The sequence below is a fragment of the Bubalus bubalis genome, chromosome 6, assembly GCF_019923935.1.
Source record: "Bubalus bubalis isolate 160015118507 breed Murrah chromosome 6, NDDB_SH_1, whole genome shotgun sequence".
Classification (NCBI taxonomy): domain Eukaryota; kingdom Metazoa; phylum Chordata; class Mammalia; order Artiodactyla; family Bovidae; genus Bubalus; species Bubalus bubalis.
The window spans coordinates 6,810,739-6,833,880 of record NC_059162.1 but is presented as its reverse complement, the minus strand read 5'-3'; the positions used below and the strand labels follow the sequence as shown (position 1 = coordinate 6,833,880).

The window sequence follows — 23,142 nt, the reverse complement described above, 5'->3', positions numbered from 1 at the left end:
GGTGGGTACTGGGTATATAATGCACACAGGGCTGTTTTCCTTTAAGCAATAAATAGAAAATGGTTATTCCCAGAGAGTGATGATTGTCATTCTAGGTTTCAGGGTACAGTTCCAGATTTGGTTTCTCTTGGTTTGACCATGCAGAGCTGATGTTTTCCTCATCATGCTTCTTTCCTCACTGGTGTGTTCATACCTCTGATAATAGAAGTGCTTTCCTTTTACTTTTCCCGAAAAATTCTCATTTGATTAGTTAGTGGTATGTGAAGGGTAAATTAACTGTTTCTTAATATTATGTTTGGAGGTGAAGAGTTTTCTAAGCATTTTGGTGAACCATTCATTACCAAAGAGATGTCAAGCTTGAATGTCAAGCTAAGATGTAAATTCTAGACTTATGCAGATAACTCAGCGGAGTGTGAAAAGTTACTTTCTCATCCTTTTGCTGTGTTTTTGGTGACAGACTTGGCTTTTGCAGGATAAAAGATGATTGATGCTCTTCCCATTGTTTCCCTTTCACAACTCCCTGATGTTTACTCACCTCTTTCATTTTTATGACTTAGGCTGCTAACTTCTTGCCCCCTCCTAGATCCATAGGAACCCCATGCCCTCTGGAAAAAGAGAGCTGTCTTGTGCCTTTTGCTTAGCTGGAGGAAGGACCACCTCTGGGCTCCCAGGTGCTCCCCACTTTCATTTTCCAGTTGACAACTAGTTGCCAGCATTTACAAAACATGTTTTGTCAAAGATCTCAGGATGGCTACTGTTATCCTATATACATATGTAAACTTCAATGACTCTGCATTTCCTGGTGATCCTACATCCAGTTCCTTCTTGCCTTGGGCAGAAGTAATATAGGAGAGAAAAAAAAAGGAACATTGCTTTAAATAGGGCAGAAGTTCTAATTTCTAGCCCTAATTTACTAAGTAGTATGGATATTGAAAGGAATTTCAGATTTTTAGATCTAAGTCTTTATTTGAGTTGGGTAGGTTAGGGCAAAGAGAAGGCTAGTGAAGAACTTCTTGGGCAGTACATAGGAAGAAAAAAGTTCAACACAAAAAAAGACTCCATCTTTGTTATCAGCAAACTATGCAACAAATGAGCCCTGGTTTCAAGTGAAATGATGGAAGTGAGGACCCTGGATTCACTTACAATGTTGCTTTACATGAAGGTGTTTAAGGCACCAGCAGGGGCACCTCCAAATTCTTTCAGAAATAAATAGAAATTTGGTTTCCAAAAAAGTATTGAAACAATCATCATGAAAAAATCGGAACTTTACTGAATGTTCTTATACTTCGTGTTACATTGAGTATTATTTTTTATAACGGAGTACTTGGTGAGGTGGGAGTAGGGAAGGTGTTATATTTTCAGTGCTTGGGTCTCCTAAACGTCTGAATCCAGCCCTTTGTAGGAACAGAAGATATTGTCAGCCACAGTTCAGTTCAGTTCAGTTGCTCAGTCGTGTCCGACTCTTTGTGACACCATGAATCGCAGCACGCCAGGCCTCCCTGTCTATCACCAACTCCCGGAGTTCACTCAGACTCACATCCATCGAGTCAGTGATGCCATCCATCCATCTCATCCTCTGTCGGCCCCTTCTCCTCCTGCTCCCAATCCCTCCCAGCATCAGAGTCTTTTCCAATGAGTCAACTCTTCGCATGAGGTGGCCAAAGTACTGGAGTTTCAGCTTTAGCATCATTCCTTCCAAAGAAGTCCCAGGGCTGATCTCCTTCAGAATGGACTGGTTGGGTCTCCTTGCAGTCCAAGGGACTCTCAAGAGTCTTCTCCAACACCACAGTTCAAAAGCATCAATTCTTTGGCACTTAGCTTTCTTCACAGTCCAACTCTCACACCCATACATGACCACTGGGAAAACCATAGCCTTGACTACACGGACCTTTGTTGGCAAAGTAATGTCTCTGCTTTTGAATATGCTATCTAGGTTGGTCATAACTTTCCTTCCAAGGAGTAAGCATCTTTTAATTTCATGGCTGTGGTCACCATCTGCAGTGATTTTAGAGCCCCCAAAAATAAAGTCTGACACTGTTTCCACTGTTTCCCCATCTATTTCCCATGAAGTGATGGGACCAGATGCCATGATCTTCGTTTTCGGAATGTTGATTGAGCTTTAAGCCAAGTTTTTCACTCTCCACTTTCACTTTCATCAAGAGGCTTTTTAGTTCCTCTTCACTTTCTGCCATAAGGGTGGAGTCATCTGCGTATCTGAGGTTATTGATATTTCTCCCAGCAATCTTGATTCCAGCTTGTGTTTCTTCCAGTCCAGCGTTTCTCATGATGTACTCTGCATATAAGTTAAATAAGCAGGGTGATAATATACAGCCTTGACGTACTCCTTTTCCTATTTGGAACCAGTCTATTGTTCCATGTCCAGTTCTAACTGTTGCTTCCTGACCTGCATACAAATTTCTCGAGAGGCAGATCAGGTGGTCTGGTATTCCCATCTCTTTCAGAATTTCCCACAGTTTATTGTGATCCACACAGTCAAAGGCTTTGGCATAGTCAATAAAGCAGAAATAGATGTTTTTCTGGAACTCTCTTGCTTTTTCCATGATCCAGCGGATGTTGGCAATTTGATCTCTGGTTCCTCTGCCTTTCTAAAACCAGCTTGAACATCAGGAATTTCACGGTTCACGTATTGCTGAAGCCTGGCTTGGAGAATTTTGAGCATTACTTTACTAGCATGTGAGATGAGTGCAACTGTGCGGTAGTTTGAGCATTCTTTGGCATTGCCTTTCTTTGGGATTGGAATGAAAACGGACCTTTTCCAGTCCTGTGGCCACTGCTGAGTTTTCCCAATTTGCTGGCATATTGAGTGCAGCACTTTCACAGCATCATCTTTCAGGATTTGGAATAGCTCAACTGGAATTCCATCACCTCCACTAGCTTTGTTCATAGTGATGCTTTCTAAGGCCCACTTGACTTCACATTCCAGGATGTCTGGCTCTAGGTCAGTGATCACACCAAACTTGCTCCCAAATCTATTGGGCCACCATTCCTCAGAGCTCCTAGGAGAAGTACTCTGATGCTCTTCATAAATATGTCCAAATCCATCCTTACAATGAGAAAATTATTACATTGGGTTGGTCAAAAAGTTCATTCAGGGTTTTTCTGTAAGATGTTACAGAAAACCCAAAACTAACTATTGGCCAACCCAATAGTTACCACTGCATGATTCAGTAATATGTATTGGGGGAAAATAATCCACTCACTGATCATGGGGTGTTAAATATACTTTATAGCGGATAAATGAAGATTAGGTGAGAGTGCTGACAAAGCAATGGGATCTCTAGATCCATGTGATTTCCTTTAATTAGAATTTAATAATCCCCACCCTCACCACTAACCACACTTCTTAAGGCCAGGTAAATGGTCTTAAGTGTAAGGTAAATGGTATTCACATTCAAAGAATACTATCACCCTCCTCCCTTCCCACACCGTAGTAGCTTTGCTGATGCTGATATAGGAGCCACTGGGAAGGTAATGAGACCACTGCTGAAGATGTAGGAACCAGCCGTCCTGCAGGGATGCTTTTAGTCATGGGTTTCTTTTTTTCCTCTTTTTAAAAATTAATTTATTTTAATTGGAGGATAATTACAATATTGGGATGGGCTTTTGCATTACATCAACATGAATCAGTCACAGGTATACATGTGTCCCCCCATCCTGAACCGCCCTCCCACGTCCCTCCTCACCCTATCCCTCTGGGTTGTCAGAGCACTGGCTTTGGGTGTGCTGCTTCATGCATCGCACTGGTCATCTATTTCACGTATGGTGATGTACATATTTCAAAGCTATTCTCTCAAATCATTCCACCCTCACCTTCTCCCACTGAGTCCAAAAGTCTGTTCTTTACATCTGTGTCTCCTTTGCTGCCCTGCATGTAGGATCGTTGGTACCATGTTTCTAAATTTCATATATATGCATTAATATACAGTATTTGTCTTTCTCTTTCTGACTTATTTTGCTCTGTATAACAGGCTCCAGGTTCATCTACCTCATCAGAACAGACTCAAATGAATTCCTTTTCATAGCTGAGTAATATTCCATTGTGTATACATACCACAACTTCCTTATCTATTCATCTGTTGATGGACATCTAGGTTGCTTCCATGTCCTAGGTATTGAAAACAGTGCTTCAGTGAACGCTGGGGTACATGTGTCTCTTTCAATTTTGGTTTCCCTGGTGTGTACGCCCAGCAGTGGGGTTGCTGGGAAGGAGCACATCCTCTGCTGCTTCTTTTGGTGGAAAGGCAGGGGCACAGAACAGACTCAGCAGTCTAAAAGAAATTTCCCTCAGGATTATCTAAGTACTCACACCTGAACAACATGTGCACCTATTTTATAGAGAATTTTTTTCAGCTTCTTAGGATGATCAATTATTTGGACACAGCTGCTGCTGCTGCTAAGTCACTTCAGTCATGTCCAACTCCGTGTGATCCCATAGATGGCAGCCCACCAGGCTCCCCGGTCCCTGGGGTTCTCTAGGCAAGAGCACTGGAGTGGGTTGCCATTTCCTTCTCTGATGCAGGCAAGTGAAAAGTGAAAGTGAAAGTGAATTTGCTCAGTCGTGCCTGACTCTTTGCAACCCCATAGACTGCAGCCCACCAGATGCCTCCGTCTGTGGGAGGAGTTTTTCTGCAACTATAAAGCTGAAGCAAAGTTTTAAGTGAAGTCAAATATAGCTATAAACTCAATAAAATAATTAAACGTTATTTTAATGTGTGAGATGATGTGGTTTGTTGAAACTAACTGCTAGTGTGGGGTTTAAATGGAGAGGGCAATGGCAGTCCACTCCAGTACTCTTGCCTGAAAAATCCCATGGATGGAGGAGCCTGGTAGGCTTCAGTCCATGGGGTCGCGAAGAGTCGGATACGACTGAGCAACTTCACTTTTCACTTTCATGCATTGGAGAAGGCAACGGCAACCCACTCCAGTGTTCTTGCCTGGAGAATCCCAGGGATGGGGGAGCCTGGTGGGCTGCTATCTCTGGGGTCGCACAGAGTCAGACACAACTGAAGCGACTTAGCAGCAGCAGCAGCAGCAGCAGTGGGGTTTAAAGATAAGAGTGGACACATGTAGCCTCAGGGCCAGGTCTATGTTTAATTTGGGACTGTTGTTTAAACGTAATTAATACTCATGCAGAAAATGCTTATTAGAGTGTATTAAACATATTGTTATTAATAGCCTCAAGGGTTTATGCATTTGGGAAAATCAGATCTCATATTTATTTAACCAAGTCTCTGCCGGTAGGCAGTGGTCAAATGTTAATTTCAATTTGGTATCATTTTATATTTGTTAAATTGTCTGTTCTCTTGAAGATAGGGTTAGCATGGGGATGATAAATTGCTATCTAATCTATTACTAGAATCAGTGACAGAACCATTGTGCTTTTTGTGTCTATGCTTCAGATTTCTGCTTATAAACTTGTAGGCACTGGTATGTAGAGTCAGAGTTCATGTCACACATCTGCTCACTGCCGGAAAATGGCGCTGACCGCAATGGCTGAGCAGATTCAACTGCCCTGTGCCACCCGGTGACTCAATTCTCCCACTGTTTCCTCGGTTTCTAGATTGGTTCTTGACTTGAGCTGGCTTTCGTCTGGCATTTGGACAATCATAAACCCAGATGAAAAGGCAGGCCCTGAAATCACTTTGTTACCACTAGCATGAAAAGTTCCAAATTATAGAATTGAAGATATAAAATTTAAAAAATTCTACAAATGTCATGGTCTGAAAGAATATATTTGTACTTGGAGAGACTCCACTCTAAAAGTAAATTCAAGCTACACTTTTTTCCCCCAGGAAAGCCTTTCTGATGTCCTCTTTAAATTTTACTAATAATCAAAAACATTATGACAACTTAGCCATGACTGCTTATTTTATACCAAGATTTATATTAAGCACTTTATATACATTATCTCATCGAAACCTTATAATTGTGTGAAGTGGGTATCTTTCCTATGTTATGCATGAGAATACAAGACACTGAGAGGCTCACTCACATAGCAAATACTAAAAAGTAGCAGAATAAGAATTGGAGCCTAGATCTTTCTCACTGAAGCACCTCACTTTTTACCACTATTTGGTTACTCTTCTTGAACCTGTGAATCTCACTTTTTTTTGCAAGTAGGCATCCCTGTTTTATAGTTATCTCCTGATATCCTTGTCTTTTCTGTTGAGCCAGTGAGTCTAAACTTCAGTATGGATCAGAATCATCTGCAGTGCTTCTTAAAAATACAGAGCCCAGGTTCCACTCAAAACTTGAAATACATGAATGCTAAGTCCCTTCAGTTGTGTCTGACTCTTTGTGACTCTATGGACTATGTAGCCCGCCAGACTCCTCTGTCCATAGGATTCTCCAGGCAAGAATACTGGAGTGGATTGCCATGCCCGCCTCCAGGGGATCTTCCTGACCCAGGGATTGAAGCTGCGTCTCCTGCATTGCAGGCAGATTCTTTACCACTGAGCCACTGGGGAAGCCCTTAAAACTTGATAGATGAAACATTTTCTGCATAGTGTCCAGGGAACCTGTGTTTTTAGCAGCCTCCCTCAGGTGATTGATTCTGTTGCAGGCGTTCCTTTGCCTCCATTTAGAGTAAAACTGCATTCGACTGTGGGTGCTTCGCGGCCCATGGTTGTTTTTTATCCATCCTTCTATCTCAAGGACTCACTAAATTCAAAGAATGAAAGAAAGAAGGAACAGTTGTCAATAGAGAATATATTCTTGGAAAGAACATTCTTTTGGCCAGACCCGTGGAAAATTTAGAGATACATGTTTAAATATCACTTAATGTACTCAGTCTAGACTCTCTCCTGGAGGCCAACACGGCAAGGAGCCTATGAGAAGGGGCAGAAAGCATAGCTCTGTCTATAAAAAAAAAGAATGAAAACTCGCCAGGTGCTCCATGATGAGATAGAATCAATCTTCTTCCCCTTTCCTAAAACTAAGGTCAATAGAAAAGTGTAAATGACTTTGAGGCCCAGAAAGGGGCTCATTTTCCTACAGTGTTGTAGGATTTCCCGAGTTCTGTTTAACTCGTGGTTCTGAGGTCTACATGGATTTATTCCTTTATTAAGCAAAAAAAAATTTTTTTGTTGAGTATTTACTAAGTGACTTGAATGTCATAAGGCACAGTCTTTTCTCTTCCTGAGTTTATTATCAGTTAGAAAATTCAGGAAACAGTAAAGGAAATGTGGGGCTAGTTGCTCAGTGTCTGCAAACGCTAAAACGCAGAGAAGGGGTTGTATTGTCAGGGGACTGGAGCTGGATGCTAGAAGTGGTGTAAGAATTGGATGGGATTAGACAGACAGGAAGCAAAGAACAGGAAAAGCAGAGGCTTGGCCGTCAGAGTGCTTAGGATCAGCCGGCTTGGAACAGTGAGGATGTAAGCCTGGGGTGGTGGGAAATTTGTACTGGGAGCATGGAGAAAAGAGCCTTGCATAGCTGTGTTTTATTACATGAGGGGGAGTTGCGGAATTTTGAACATTTTCCTTCATCTTATAGCAAGTGCAGTCTTGTTTAAGACTAATGTGACTGCAGCATGTCAGGGAAATCGCAGGGGAGGAGTTACGCCAGGGAGAGTTATCCAAAGGCTCTTCTCAGTCCTCCAGCTGTGAAGCGACCAGGTTTGGACCAAGATGGCAGAAGGAGCCAGGACAAGCTGGGGCTGCCGTGGGTGTAACCTGAAGGACACCAGGGAGATGGTATTGCTACTAATGGTGGGGTAGAAGCAGGGTGAAGCTCCCACACTAACTGCTGTGGAGTGTGTGAGAACCTGGAGACCCATCTTCCCACAAGAACTTTAGGCTGGAGAAAAGTGCCTTAAGCTTCTAACCAGGATCCTGAGTCCAACTTTTTCAAATGCCCTTTGATGCCAGCAGAGCAGATGGCCCTGGAGGAGGCTGGGCTCGTGGTTGCTTCCTTTTCCTTCTCTGTCTCTCATCCCTCCCCAGCCGGGTTCCCACCGGGAGAACCTCTTAGGACGGGCACTTCTGTCGGGACCTAATGAAGGAAATCTGGCTCATTGGACAGACGTGGTACTTCCCAAAGTACAATCCTTGGAAACTTGTGGGTTTTTAGATAGAAAACAACAGGGAAGGGCAAGGGCCAGAGTTCTGCGGCTTAATAAGTTTGGGAAACTATTCTTAGAGAATTAAGCAGGTTTGTTTACTGCAAGGACTTCCCAAGGTCTACAATCTGGAAATGAGCATTTTGACCTTCTGAGAGAAATGTAGCATATAAACACTCAATGAACGTTTGGATCATGGAGCTCTGTCTTTTCTTCAAGAAGCATCTTGAGGGGAAATGGCTACATAGGACACATTTCAAGAGATCAGAGACAAGAAAGTTTGTCTTAAAAATAAGTCTTTTGAGACTTCCCTGGTGGTTCAGTGGCTAAGACTATGCTCCCAAAGCTGGGGGCCTGGGTTTGATCCTTGGCTGGGGAGCTAGATCCCACATGATGCAACTAAGGGTCCATGTGCCTCAATTAGGATCTGGTGCAGCCAAAGAAATAAATGAATGTTTAAAAAATAAGTCTCTTGCACTTAAGGTTGGTAGTGTAGTGGAAAGAAAAAAAAAGAGTTTGGAATTTTAGTCAGGGGTCTACTACTGACTGGTCATCTGGTATTGAACTACTTTGGGTCTGTTTGCACAGAGGTTATACTAATACTAGATGAATTCTTCAGTTCTTACTACTCCAAAGTCTGTGGTCATCTGCATATGCAGAGGAGGAAAATAATCTGGTTTTTCTAAGCTGTAATAATGCTGGTGGGAGAGACAGTGGTGGGATGGTGGCAGCGGGATGAGTGAGAGGTGGTTTGAGCCCTGCGCTGATTATGTGGTTGGGCACCATCGCAGAGTGGGCAGGCGGAGCAGAGGTGAACGAAGCTTCTGGTTTGCTCCCAGGCTTCTTGGAATCCAAGCATGTCAGGTGGGGCACACACAATTATCCAATGGCTAAGGCGAGGTTAATTCCTGCTGCTGCTGCTGCTAAGTCGCTTCAGTCGTGTCCGACTCTGTGCGACCCCAGAGATGGCAGCCCACCAGGCTCCCCCATCCCTGGGATTCTCCAGGCAAGAACACTGGAGTGGGTGGCCATTTCCTTCTCCAATGCATGAAAGTGAAAAGTGAAAGTGAAGTCGCTCAGTCGTGTCCGACTCTTAGCGACCCCATGGACTGCAGCCCACCAGGCTCCTCTGTCCATGGGATTTTCCAGGCAAGAGTACTGGAGTGGGGTGCCATTGCCTTCTCCGGGTTAATTCCTAACAGTCACTTAATCCATCTTGTCTGTTTTGTTGATAAGCAGCTGTGAGGCTTTGGGTAAATCAGTTAACCATCTGGGCCTGAGTTTTCTTCATCTGTGAACTTAGGAAGCTGGGTTAGATCAGGGAGTCCTGACGTTTTGCGAAGAGGAACTGTTGGTCAAGTCGTCTTGGCTCTTACCTGGAGTGTGGTAGGGAAAGCAGAGACCTTCTTCCATCATTCAGTGCAGATGAGCCCCAGGGCTCTGTCTTCAGTTTTCTTCTCTTCCTTCTTTCCAGATCATTTCATCTGCCTCAGACTTCAATTATTGCCTTTATGTACTTCATGTTCAAATATGAATCTATAACATCAAACTCTCTCATTTGTTTATTTAAACTGAGGTATAGATGATGCACAATATTGTATAAGTTACAGGTATACAATAGCATTCACAGTCTTTAAATATTATGGTCCATTTATAGTTATTATAAAAATATTGGCAATATTTCCCACGTTATACAATATATCCCTGTAGCTTATTTTATGTTATTGTTTAGTTGTTCAGCCATTTCCAATCCTTTTGCAACCCCATGGACTGTAGCTCACCAGGCTCCTCCATCCATGGGATTTCCCAACAAGAATACTGGAGTGGGTTGCCATTTCCTTCTCCAGTGTATCTTCCTGACCCAGGGATCAAACTCTTGTTTCCTGCATCAGCAGGTGAGTTCTTTACCCCTAAGCCATCTGGGAGGCCCAGCTTATTTTGTACCTAATAATTTGTACCTCTTAATCCCCTACCCCTATGTGGCCCATCCCTCTCTCCACTGGTAACCACTAGTTTGATCTCTATATCTGTGAGTCTGCTTTTTTCTTATGTTCACTGGTTTTACTTTTTAGATTTCACATATAAGTGATCCCTGGCAGTATTTGTCCTTCTCTGTCTGACATTTCACTTAATGCTCTCCAAGTACGTTCATGTTGCTGCAATTGGCAATTTTTTTTTTTTTTAATGACCGAACCCATAGTGTTAGTATTCCATTCTTGTTGTTGCTCAACTCTTTGCCACCCCATGGACTGTAGCACACCAGGCTTCTCTGTCCTTCACTATCTCTTGGAGTTTGCTCAGATTCATGTCCGTTGAGTCAGTGATGCTATCTACTACATCATTCCATATATCAGATCAGATCAGATCAGTCGCTCAGTAGTGTCCAACTCTTTGCAACCCCATGAATCGCAGCATGCCAACCCTCCCTGTCCATCACCAACTCCCGGAGTTCACTCAGATTCATGTCCATCGAGTCAGTGATGCCATCCACCCATCTCATCCTCTGGTGTCCCCTTCTCCTCCTGCCCCAGTCCCTCCCAGCATCAGAGTCTTTTCCAATGAGTCAACTCTTCACATGAGGTGGCCAAAGTACTGGAGTTTCAGCTTTAGCATCATTCCCTCCAAAGAAATCCCAGGGCCGATCTCCTTCAGAATGGACTGGTTGGATCTCCTTGCAGCCCAAGGGACTCTCAAGAGTCTTCTCCAACACCACAGTTCAAAAGCATCAATTCTTCAGCACTCAGCCTTCTTCACAGTCCAACTCTCACATCCATACATGACCACAGGAAATACCATAGCCTTGACTAGACAAACCTTTGTTGGCAAAGTAATGTCTCTGCTTTTGAATACGCTATCTAGGTTGGTCATAACTTTCCTTCCAAGGAGTAAGCGTCTTTTAATTTCATGGCTGCAGTCACCATCTGCAGTGATTTTGGAGCCCAGAAAAATAAAGTCTGACACTGTTTCCACTGTTTCCCCATCTATTTCCTATGAAGTGGTGGGACCAGATGCCATGATCTTCGTTTTCTGAATGTTGAGCTTTAAGCCAACTTTTTCACTCTCCACTTTCACTTTCATCAAGAGGCTTTTGAGTTCCTCTTCACTTTCTGCCATAAGGGTGGTGTCATCTGCATATCTGAGGTTATTGATATTTCTCCCGGCAATCTTGATCCCAGCTTGTGTTTCCTCCAGTCCAGCGTTTCTCATGATGTACTCTGCATATAAGTTAAATAAACAGGGTGACAATATACAGCCTTGACGAACTCCTTTTCCTATTTGGAACCAGTCTGTTGTTCCATGTCCAGTTCTAACTGTTGCTTCCTGACCTGCATACAAATTTCTCAAGAGGCAGATCAGGTGGTCTGGTATTCCCATCTCTTTCAGAATTTTCCACAATTTATTGTGATCCACACAGTCAAAGGCTTTGGCATAGTCAATAAAACAGAAATAGATGTTTTTCTCAAACTCTCTTGCTTTTTCTATGATCCAGCAGATGTTGGCAATTTGATCTCTGGTTCCTCTGCCTTTTCTAAAACTAGCATGAACATCAGGAAGTTCACGGTTCACATTATATATATATATTTTTTTATCCATTCATCTGTTGATGGAATCAAACTCTTGAATTCTGAACCCAGATTTCTACTCCTCTGCTTGATGTATTTGCCTGTTTCCATGGAAAGTCAGTCAAATTCTTTATGTTCAATCCAAAACTCACCATTATCCCTTTTGAACCAATTCCTCTCCCAGTTTTCCCAGGTTCCGTTACTTGTAGTGATGTGCTCTTGGTCACCTGCAGACTGGACATGCAGGCTTCCTTGACTCCTTCCTTCTTCCCTGTTGTAACTAGCTGCTGACTGATGCTCAGTCCTCTTACTGTAATTATTAGCATACCTCCATATTATTTCTTTCCCCTTCTTGATGTCATTGTTCTAGGTCAGGCTCCCATTAGCCACTCTGCTCCCCTCTCCCCTATAAAGCACCCCACATGCCAGGTTAAGCCATATAGAGCCTCCCTCACCCTGCCATCCCACTCTTCCAAAGCTTTTCCTGGGTCACACATGCTCACCTCTTGTTAGCATCTATAGCCTCAGCCATCTTCCAGCTCTAGCTTTGATTATTGTGCTGTTCCTGTCCTCCAGCCACATAACTTGCATTTTCAAATTGTTCCTTTTTCTTAGGCCTTTTACTTTTTTTTGACAAAATTCTAGTTATATTTCTAGAGTCAGCTTAAATGATGTCTCCTTCCTCCTTCAAGTCTTCCCTGAACACTCCACTGGCTTGATTTCTCCTTCTTTTAGCATCTTATTCTTTTCTATCTTATTATCTCACCAACACAAATATATATATAGTTGTATACGTATCAGATCTTATAATGTCCACTGTATCTTCTTCATCAAGGCCAAGGAACATGTTTTCTTCATCTATAACACTTGAAGTCCTTGGTATATACTAGGAGCTAGAAATACTATTGGCTAAGTTGATATTAAATTATTAATCAATTTGAAAAATAGTCTGTAAATGGAAACAATCAATTAATTTTAGTAATTGATCCAATCAAATGTAATAAAATAAGATAAATAATCTTACCTTAAAATAAGGCATTTTACCTTAAAACAAGGTAAATTATCCAAAACTAATAAAATATTGGTTTTGGTATCCTGCTATTCTCCTTTGCATGTAGCTGAGGGATGATTTTCTGAAGAATTTTAATTTTACGTTTTTACAATATTGGGTTAGTAAACTCCTTAGCTTACAGTTAAGGATAGTTTGTCTCTTTTGTAAGACCATTTCCGTGAAGCTGTGGGTCTTGCTATGTCATGACAGGGCTGATTTCCTTTCTAACAGGAGCATCGTGTGATGTGGTTAAAAACTTGAGCTTTGGAGTAGGGCAAACCTGGTTTTGAGTTACAATCCTGACCTTGTTAGCTGTGTTACCTTGGGGAATTTACCTGATGTCTTCAAACCTTAGTCTCACATCTATAAGCTAAGCTAAGCTAAGTCACTTTAGTCGTGTCCGACTCGGTGTGACCCCATAGACGGCAGCCCACCAGGCTCCCATGTCCCTAGGATTCTCCAGGCAAGAACACTGGAGTGGGTTGCCATTTCCTTCTCCAATGCATGAAAGTGAAAAATGAAAGTGAAGTTACTCAGTCGTGTCCAACTTCTAGCGACCCCATGGACTGCAGCCCACCAGGGTCCTCCGCCCATGGGATTCTCCAGGAAAGAGTACTGGAGTAGGGTGCCATTGCCTTCTCTGTCACATCTGTAAATGAAGGTTATAATACGTCTGTCTGTAATTATCATAAGTGCTGGTTCTACTCCTAGGAATTGTTCAAAAGCAAATCTCTGCTCATCTTCACTGGAGGAGCACCCCTAAACCTGGGAGGTTTTCTCTAGGTTCTATGGGTCTAAAAACCACACTGGCCTATAGAATTTCAGAGGCAGACTGGAAACTTGAGGCAGAAATGCTGGGAATGTTGGTGCCTGTTTTCCTGGCCTAGTGAAAAGGAAAGCAGACCTGTGTCTCTCATTCTGAATCAGACAGATGACAAACATCTCACAAGAGGAGAAAAAGAACAATTTCTATCATCTTCTCTTGCCCTAGTGTCTAATAGCTCCAGACTTCCTAAAGGACAGGATGACTGAGGTTCCTGGAAAAGCCAGGACATAAGAAATAACATCTTCAGTCCAGGACGTAAGATCCATCTTACATATTATTTCTGTTAATAGAACAATAAAGGGAGAAGGTGAACAGTTCCTGAGCCCTGAGCACCTTCTGTGTCAGGCACATCTAATGGAGAATTACAACTCTTCTTCTTTACGACTTCTTGAGACAGGTGTCATTATCTCCATTTTACAAGTAGAAGCTAAGTAACTCCCAAGATTCACAGCTAGTGAATATGAAAGTGAGGAAATGAACCCGGGTAGTCTTCATACCGGAGAAGGCAATGGCACCCCACTCCAGTACTCTTGCCTGGAAAATCCCATGGACGGAGGAGCCAGGAAGGCTGCAGTCCATGGGATCGCTGAGGGTTGGACACGACTGAGCGACTTCACTTTCACTTTTTACTTTCATGCATTGGAGAAGGAAATGGCAACCCACTCCAGTGTTTTTGCCTGGAGAATCCCAGGGACGGGGGAGCCTGGTGGGCTGCCGTCTATGGGGTCACACAGAGTCGTTAGACCAAATTAGCCATGTGAGGTGAGGGCTTCCTTTAGGTGATGCATTTTCTGTGTCAGGAAAATTGTGATCTAACAGGGTTAGCCTTTGCCACCTTAGTACCACAGGGAACTAGTTTTCAGGAATACTGTTCAGGGGACTGCCCTGGAGGTCCAGTGGTTGAGACTCTGTGCTTCCACTGCAGGGGGCTTAGGTTTGATTCCTGGCCAGGAAACTAAGATCTCACATGCTTCATAGTGTGGCCAAATAAAATACTTGGGGACACTTGGCACTTCCCCCATGATGACATGACACTAATGATAGTGAGTATGATTTGAGAGGTTGATGTTTGTAAACATTCTTGTACAGGTAGGTGCAGAGATATTAGTACAAACTTCTTCTGAAATAGTGAGATAAACCCCAATTAGAAAAGGACAGTAGGAGAGCAAGAGTTTGAATATTTTCTCAAATTTTGAAGGCTTCAGCTGCATGCCTTTCTGGGGAACTAGTCACCAGAGGAAAGCTGTACTAACATATGTGACATGCATTCTTGATCTGTGTGGCTACTTTATTCCCTTTAAGTTCTAGATCTTTCAGTGAAGAAGCTGCCAACTTCTGGTAGCTGTTCATCTACTCGGACACTGCAGGACTGATGAAGTTATATGTGGTTATATCCATTCAGTGGAAAACAACAGATCTTTAGAAAGGAACGACATAACCACATATGCTAAAAAATGCAACTACCCCCAACATGTAAACAGAAAGCCCAAAGTGAAATGTACAGGATACTAAAACTTGAGTTCTTAAATTAAAAACCCTGTACATCCATATAGTTTTACATACATGTAGGATGGTTCTAGAAAATTACTCAGTCAACTGATACCTAGTTGTACCTGAAGAAGGGGACTGATAGTCTGAGGTGGAATGTGGAGCAGTTATTCCAGGGTGCTCTGGGGGTCCCTGCAAGTTTGTGAGACCATTTTAGGCGATCCACAAAATAAAAACTATTCTCAAAGTAACATTAGGATTTGCTTTTTTTTTTCACTCTCATTCTCCCACAAGTATATGGTGGGGTTTTCCAGAGGTTAAATGACTTGCGTTATTATTGTAACAAATAGAATCTAGAAGCAGATAATAGGACCTATTTGATTAAGTCAGATATCAAAAAGATTTTTTAAAAATATTAAGCAGTGTCAGTCTTCTAAGTATTTTTTGAAAAATTTTTATAAAAAATTATTATATGTGTTAACATACAATTATATTTTAATGAAATAAGTAATAAATTTAAAATTCACAGTTTTTAATTTCTAAATTGATAAATATCAATTGTGTAACCCCTATAAACAAAATCTCTGAGGATCTGTCAAATTCCTTCAGAGCCTGGGGCTGCTGGGAAGCTTCTGTTTAATAGTGGTGGACAGAAATGTCAAGCAGGAAAGAAAATGCGAATGAAGAAAAAGTTTGTAACAAAGCATTGCTTTCCCTTTTCTCCCCCTTTCTAAAAGGAGATCTACAACTGGTTCGGGGTTCAATGTTCTAGAAAGTTTCAAGGCTGTGACTTGAAGCCAAGAAGCAGCAATAATTGAAGAGAAGCAGCAATAATTGAAGAGAAGCAGAGGCCAGCAATTCCTGAGGATCCTGTCCCTTGGAGAATGCTCTGCACCCATTGATGTAAGTAGGGCTGGTCACGGAAGCTGTGTAGCCACAGGAGATTGGGGGTGACAGTGTGGCTCCCCCGAGCCCCTCACTTACCCTGGTTGGTGTCATGGAGAAAGGTGAACCTTGGATTCTGTCTTTGGTGTTGTTGTTGTTCAGTTGCTAAGTTGTGTCTGACTCTTTTGCAACTCCATGGACTGTAGCCCACTGGGCGCCTCTGTTCATGGGGTTTTCCAGGCAAGAAGGCTGGAGTGGGTTGCCATTTCCTTCTCCAGGAGATCTTCCTGGACCAGGGATCGAACGCACACTTCCTACACTGGCAGGTGAATTCTTTACCAAGGAGCCACCTGGGCAGCCCTGTCTCCTGGAGATAATAGCAAATGAAAAGGTCATGGGTTTGATCATATAGGGAACTTGGTGTTGAATGTCCATGTCCTCTTCGCATTTCAAGGATCTGGTTGTGGCCAACCCAGAGTAAATGTTCATCCTAGGGTGTCCTGGACCCCCAGCTCTGAGTGACCCAGGATCTCTAGGTCTCCCCATTTGTACAGGACCCACTGGAATCTCTGGGTTTCCTGGATCAATCTAGGCCTCTTTTAATAGTACAATTCCATTTAGAAAAAATTTAAATTAATTTCCTGCTTCCAGCAATAATTTGAGGTGGTTTAGGAAAAAAAAAAAAAAGACTTAATAGAACTACTAAAACCAGGATAAGAGAACCAGAGCCCTATAATAAGGTTTGGGAGAGTTAAAAGCACAAGAAAACCTAGCCAGGGATGCTAATTGCAGATAAGTGGGCCGCTTAGCTCCAGGTCTCAAGGCAAAAAAGAAGCATGATATACCGCAAAGCTTCATGAGGAAACCAAAAGCACTTGCACAGGTCCAGGTGGTCAGCTGTAGGTGAATTTTGGTCTGAAGGAGACTTCTCAGTTCATCTGTTAGCAGACCTGAATCCTACCAACTAAACTAGGTCTGTAGTAATTTCATGCATCTGAGACCCTCTCAGTCCATAGGTCACCAAAGGCAGAGAACATCCCCTTTATGCCCGTATCCCTGGCATCTAGTGTGGGTTCCAGCACGTGGAAGATGCTCACTGAGGACCCCGTGCCTTGACTTAGGCTTACATCTAACGTGCAGCTTCTGTGACACTTGTTGAATGAATGTGCAACTGAGTGAATAATGTGGACAATCCTTGGGATGAAGGATGAAGGGCAGGACGGTAAAGTACTATTTCCTCACATTCCCCATGAGATTTCTTCTCGCTAACAATGCTCCTGGGATCACACACTCGTTTCAGTTTATTGTCTAGGTAACTGCCCACCTTCCCCCATTACTCCTTAAAATAACTTGGGTCCCTTTCTTCCCATAGATTGCCCTGAAACCAGTTCCCTTCCATCCTTCAGTCCTTCCTTTCCTCCTTCCAATAGATTCTTGATACTGGAGAGCTAAGTGATCTTTAACTTTAGCCTTCATGGTATACATTTCAGAATGAATAATCCATAGCTGCATTTACCCACTAACCAGAGGTTATTGCAGAGTCTCTCTATTCCATTTGACTGTGATTTGACTCTCTCCATTTGACTGACTCCATTTGACTCTCTAGTCCATTATTTATCTGTGATTCATTCTGTTTTACCTCTCAGAAGGGTAAAAGTACTCATCATTGTGGTCTTTTCTTCCCCTGCCACCGAATCTTAATGACTATTTCTAGAAAGTATTATTTCAATATCCAAGATGTGCTATAAGTAGCTTTGGCTTGAGCACCTTGTCCGTGTGGCCCCCGCCCTCCCCATCGTGGTGTTATGCCCAGAATTATCTCAGGTACTTTGGATTCATTCCACCCTGCTGGTCTCTGCTGGTCACCAGTGCAGACTTCCCCCTTTTCTCAAAATGATGAGACTAAGTATTTCAATCTGTTTAAAGACTCAGTAAGTTTCAGCTTCCTGTGTCTCTTGCTAATAGGAAGAGCAAGTATTTAGCATCTAAACTGGAACACTTGTGAGGGAAAAGGAGCGTTAATAGAAACTCTGGATATTTGCTCACCGACTTTTCAAAGATCTTGCATCTCTAATGAAGGCTGAGCACAGAAGGTCAACAAGTGCCTTTGGAGATCGAGTCCCTGAATTCTGTTCAGTTGTCTGTATTGGGCCAAGGGGATCTGGCATAGACCTTTTAGCGCTGAGTGTTTCTAATGAGCCAGTGGAGAGCCTGTCCTCTTCTGGATGGCAGAGCTCCCACGGGAGACAGGCAGGATTCCCACAAAACTGGCGGCCCTGTCTGTGAGACCCCGTGGTGCCCGCCGTCCTCCTCCCTTCTTCCTCTCCTTCCTGCTCCCACCGCCCCCTCTGCTCCCTTCCCCTTTTCCTGATCCCCACTCTCTTGCTCTGCCTCCCCCTCCTCCCTCCTCTGTGCCTTTTTACTGCCGTTCTGTCTCCTCTCTCCTTTTCCTTCGTCTCCCTCTCTTTCGCTGTTTTCCGCTCCCCATTTGTCACTCGCACGTTCTTCCTTTCCCTCTCTCCCCAAATGGTTCTTTCAACACTGTTGGAGGGCGGCTTAGAAGAGCGCTGCTGCCAAACTGACTTTCTCCTTTAAAGGAAAAGCTCGTGTTTCCAACTGTAGCTGGATTTTCCTTCATGAGCTGCAGGCCGTCCTTTCCTCATTGCGAGTGGTCTGCTTCTCATGAGCATCTCTGATGGGAAGTTCTGGTTTCGTGTGTCTTGAGGGACACGTGTGCTGAGGCATGAAGACAGCATGGGTGGGGGTGTTGGAGGTGGGGGGTGGGTGGAAGTTGGGGTCGTGACAGGAGCAAACCCTGGAGACGCCTGCTTAGTCACAGAATGGATTACGGTTGAGATAAATGACACACTGTAATTGTGTTGCTGCAATAAACCTGAGGGTCTGAGATTTTGGAATTGGACTGTGCCTGGATCATTTTAGAGAAGGCAAGATCCTGGTCAGCATCTAATCAGGGAGCCACAGGGAGGGTGTGTGACTGCGCAACAGCAGGGAGCCCTATAGACATGGAGGAAGCTAGCTCTGTACAGAGATGGGGGTGGGGTGGGGTGAGATGCGCCGGAGGTGGGCAGGTTGACTCAGACATTTCCGGATGAACCAGGCTCCAAAAACATTCTGAAAAGCAGAACCTGAGAGCAGGCTGCAGTGATCTGAAAAAGAACTGGTGGGCTAGGCAACATGCTTTTTTTTTTCTCATGGGATCCAAGGACTTTGCATAGTATTTTTACTTAATAAAATAATAACACTGTTTACTGAGCCCCTGTGATATGTAAGTGACTCTGGAAGAGACTTGGAATGATTCAAAATGTATATGAGAAATAACCCAGCCTAAGCTGAACAACAGAGAGAAGTAACACAGAAGAGAATTCCCTCGAGCAGGTGAGGATGTGTTGAGACCGTGGTGAAAGGTTGAAGGGAGGAGAGCAGCAATTGTGGCTGGGCCGGTCGGAGGATAAATGCCTTGACTGTGGAGGGGTGCGGCTTGGAGGCCAGGCCGAGATTTGATACACAGAGAAAGGTGTAGGTCACTCATTATTGATGGAGCGGACCTAGACAATAAGGACGCAGAATGACCAGAAAACAAGGATGGAACTGGGCATACAGGTGGAGGGGAAGGAGGAAGTAGCCATCTCCCAGGAGCAGAGGGTTGGGGAGGAGGAGTGGTGACAGATAGAGTTGCAAAGGAGGGAGGTGCCAGCCTGCTCACTGGCTGGCTTGAGACATCTGGATACCATCCTTGAAATCCAGCATCTGTGTGGAACATGCTCCAGGCAGGATGGATGACTTTGCTTTGGGAGATGCTCATTTCCGATGCCCCTCTTGCTGCATGTGGTTGCATTTCTGAACCAGATTTTTTTTCTTTTTTTTTTTTCCTGATAGTTGCTCAGTCATGTCCAGCTCTTTGCAACCTCTCTTTAATTCTCCAGGCTAGAATACTGGAGTAGTTAGCCGTTCCCTTCTCCAGGGGATCTTCCCAACCCAGGGATCAAACCCAGGTCACCTGCATTGGAGGTGGATTCTTTACCAGCTGAGCCACGAGGGAAGCCAGAGAATACTGGAGTGGGTAGCCTATCTCTTCCCCAGCGGATCTTCCAGACCCAGGAATTGAACCAGGGTCTCCTGTATTGCAAGTGGATTCTTTACCAACTGAGCTACCAGGGGAGTGAACCAGATTTAAGGTGTCATAACAATAAGCCTTCAGGGGGAAATATCTAGGGACCTCAAAATATATATGCATGAAACACTTTGAGCTAGTGTTTTCTAAGATCTCAACCTCTTGCTTTGGCTTTAGTCTTTGTAGCTTTTAAGAGTAGATTTAAGGGTCAGTCACAAACTGTTTTGCCCTCAGAGTTGATCTAGGGCTGCTATAAAGAATTTTATTTCCATTGTGTCCATTTTCAATACTCTATAATTTCTCATATTACCTCAACTCTTTTATTCTGCTATTGTGGGCTGAAGGAATCATATTGTGTTTCTGGCTAGAAATGTTCACTGAATTTCCTCTTGACCCTGAGCTTACTCAAAATTCTTGCTTCCTGGATTACAGAGCCCCTCATTCCTCACTTTATGATGGATGAGAAGGATTGGGGTCTTCCTGCTAGACATTCACAGCATTTGTCAGGGTTTTTCACTGATGTCTCATTGTCTTACAAAAGACATTCACACTGTCTTTTGTATCGATTACTTTTTTATGTGTATGAGGTTCCACTTGCACCCCACCCCCGACTCCCATTCCAAAAGACTGTGAGACCCTCTTAGTCATGGTCTGAGTATCTGTCAGTTATTTTGGCTTTGGTATAATATTTAGCATAGTATTATCCATGTATTATTTTGTTTGGAGGTAGAGAAACTGAGTGGATATCGGTGGGCTTGATGAAAGTGAAAGAGAGTAAAAAAGTTGGCTTAAAACTCAACATTCAGAAAACTAAGATCATGGCATCTGGTCCCATCACTTCGTGGCAAATAGATGGGGAAACAATGGAAATAGTGAGAGACCTTATTTTTGGGGGCTCTAAAATCACTGCAGATGTTGACTGCAGCCATGAAATTAAAAGACACTTGCTCCTCAGAAGAAAAGCTATGACCAACCTAGACAGCATGTTAAAAAGCAGAGACATTACTTTGCCAACAAAGGTCCATCTAGTCAAAGCCATGGTTTTTCCAGTAGTCATGTATGGATGTGAGAGTTGGACTGTGAAGAAGGCTGAGTGCTGAAGAATTGATGCTTTTGAACTGTGGTGTTGGAGAAGACTCTTGAGAGTCCCTTGGACTGAGAGGAGATCCAACCAGTCCATCCTAAAGGAAATCAATCCTGAATATTCATTGGAAGGACTGATGCTGAAGCTGAAACTCCAACACTTTGGCCACCTGATGCAAAGAACTGACTTATTGGAAAAGACCTTTATGTTGGGAAAGGTTGAAGGCAGGAGGAGAAGGGGACAACAGAGGATGAGATGGTTGGATGGCATTACCAACTCGATGGACATAAGTTTGAGTGAACTCTGGGAGTTGGTGATGGACAGCGAGGCCTGGCGTGCTGCTGTCCATGGGGTCGCAAAGAGTTGGACACGACTTAGCGACTGAACTGAACTGATTGGTGGGCCGCTGGTACCCACCAGTTCCTATGTTCTACCCCAGTATTGGGTTTTGTGGAGAATCTCTAAATAGATCTTTGCTAATTAAAGCAACATCCACTGACAACATCAGTATCACCTGGGAGCTTGCTTGAAAATACAGAATTTCAGGCCTCAGAATTTGCAATTTGGTTAGATTTAAGACACACTGGTTTCCAGATATATTGTATACAGATCACCTGGGAATCATGTTTAATGCCGGTTCTGATATTTTTAGAGGTTACTTAGATGATGGTAAAACAAACAGGCCTGCTTTTGTAAATAAAGTTTTATTGAAACCCAGCTATGCTCATATATTTACATATTGTCTGTGACTTCTTTTGTGCTACATCAGCTGAGTTGAATAGTTGCAGCAGAATTCTTATGGCCCACAAAACCTAAAATATTTATCTGGGCCTTTTCAGACACATGTCTGCTGACCCCCAGTGTATGAGATGAACTCTACTTCCTTAAAGGAAAGGAAAATAACAGTGATTTTTGCCCCAATGGCAAAATTTGCAACCCCGTCTTAACCCACCATGGAGAAATTGATTCATTAAATCTTAAGCAGGCAATGAAGATTCCTGAGCCCCAAACTGATGCAAATAATAGTACCAAAGAGTCTGTGACTCTCTAAGGTCCATTTCATATGGCCTTCCTTCAAGAAACCATTGTGATTTTATTCAGATGACACGTCTCCACAAACTGATTCCGTTAATTGTTCAAAATTAGTCCAACTTTTCTCAAGAATTGGGAAGAATCTAGAGGAAATTCGGAGTAGAAATACTTGGGACCAAGGAATAAAAGCAACTTTTTATTGTTTGGGTAGATTCTGCATTTTTACTACTGAAATCATAGCCTTAACCCCAGCCACCCACTCCTGGGGTGCTCACTGGGTAGCCAGATTCAGACGGTGGCGTGGGCTTGACGTCTTTCTTTTAATTCCCTGGGAGAATCCCACCACCTGTCTCTTATTTGGGGTTTTTTAATTGTAAAATGGTGGCACACACAAGCTCCAAGCTTACTGCATGTGTACAAGTGTAGGAAGACAGAAGGCAGAGATTTGGGCTGCGAAGCAGGAAGTACAGGATGGGGGCTGCTGGCATGGAGGCATCTGCTCCTCAAACACAGAGGAGCTGGAGGCTGTGGGAGGAGAGAGGCAGCCCCATGTAATCGCTTGAGGATGTGGGCGCATTGCTCTGATCTTCAAGTCTTGGAGATCCTGGCTCTCGTCCTTCCAAAGCCGAATTTCAGAGGAGGTAGGCGTAGGAGAATTAGGATCCGTTTTCCTTACACAGAGTTATCTGGAGCCAAAGGGGTTTCATGTGGGATTCTGAGGGAATCTTTGCTGTAGCAATTGGAACTCTGGTCTTACTTATTGTAGTTTATTTTCCATTGTATGCAAAGTCCAGGACACTACAAAAGGCTTTTTGAGGCAGTGGAGTAGAAAGAAGTGGGGAGTCCTCTTCTCAATTCTAGAACCTACCAACCAATTCTGAGAGATTGTAGCAGTGAATTAGGGCTCCAATATTGAGAACCACCTGCCCTGTTACCAGGGAGTCTTCCTGGAATTCCCTAAGCTGCATTAGCTGGTTAGGTAAGCTGGTCAGAATGTGGGC

At 43.4% G+C, this 23,142-nt stretch overlaps 1 protein-coding gene across 2 annotated transcripts in view; it reads left to right on the top strand.

The window, feature by feature from the left end:
- DDR2 (discoidin domain receptor tyrosine kinase 2) overlaps positions 1 to 23,142 on the top strand; it is a 186,136-nt gene that overhangs the window by 13,695 nt on the left and 149,299 nt on the right. For both annotated transcript variants that reach the window (XM_025287459.3, XM_025287456.3), the window contains exon 2: positions 15,746 to 15,911. The gene's annotated coding sequence lies outside the window, so the exon portion shown is untranslated. The remainder of the gene's footprint in view (positions 1 to 15,745; positions 15,912 to 23,142) is intronic.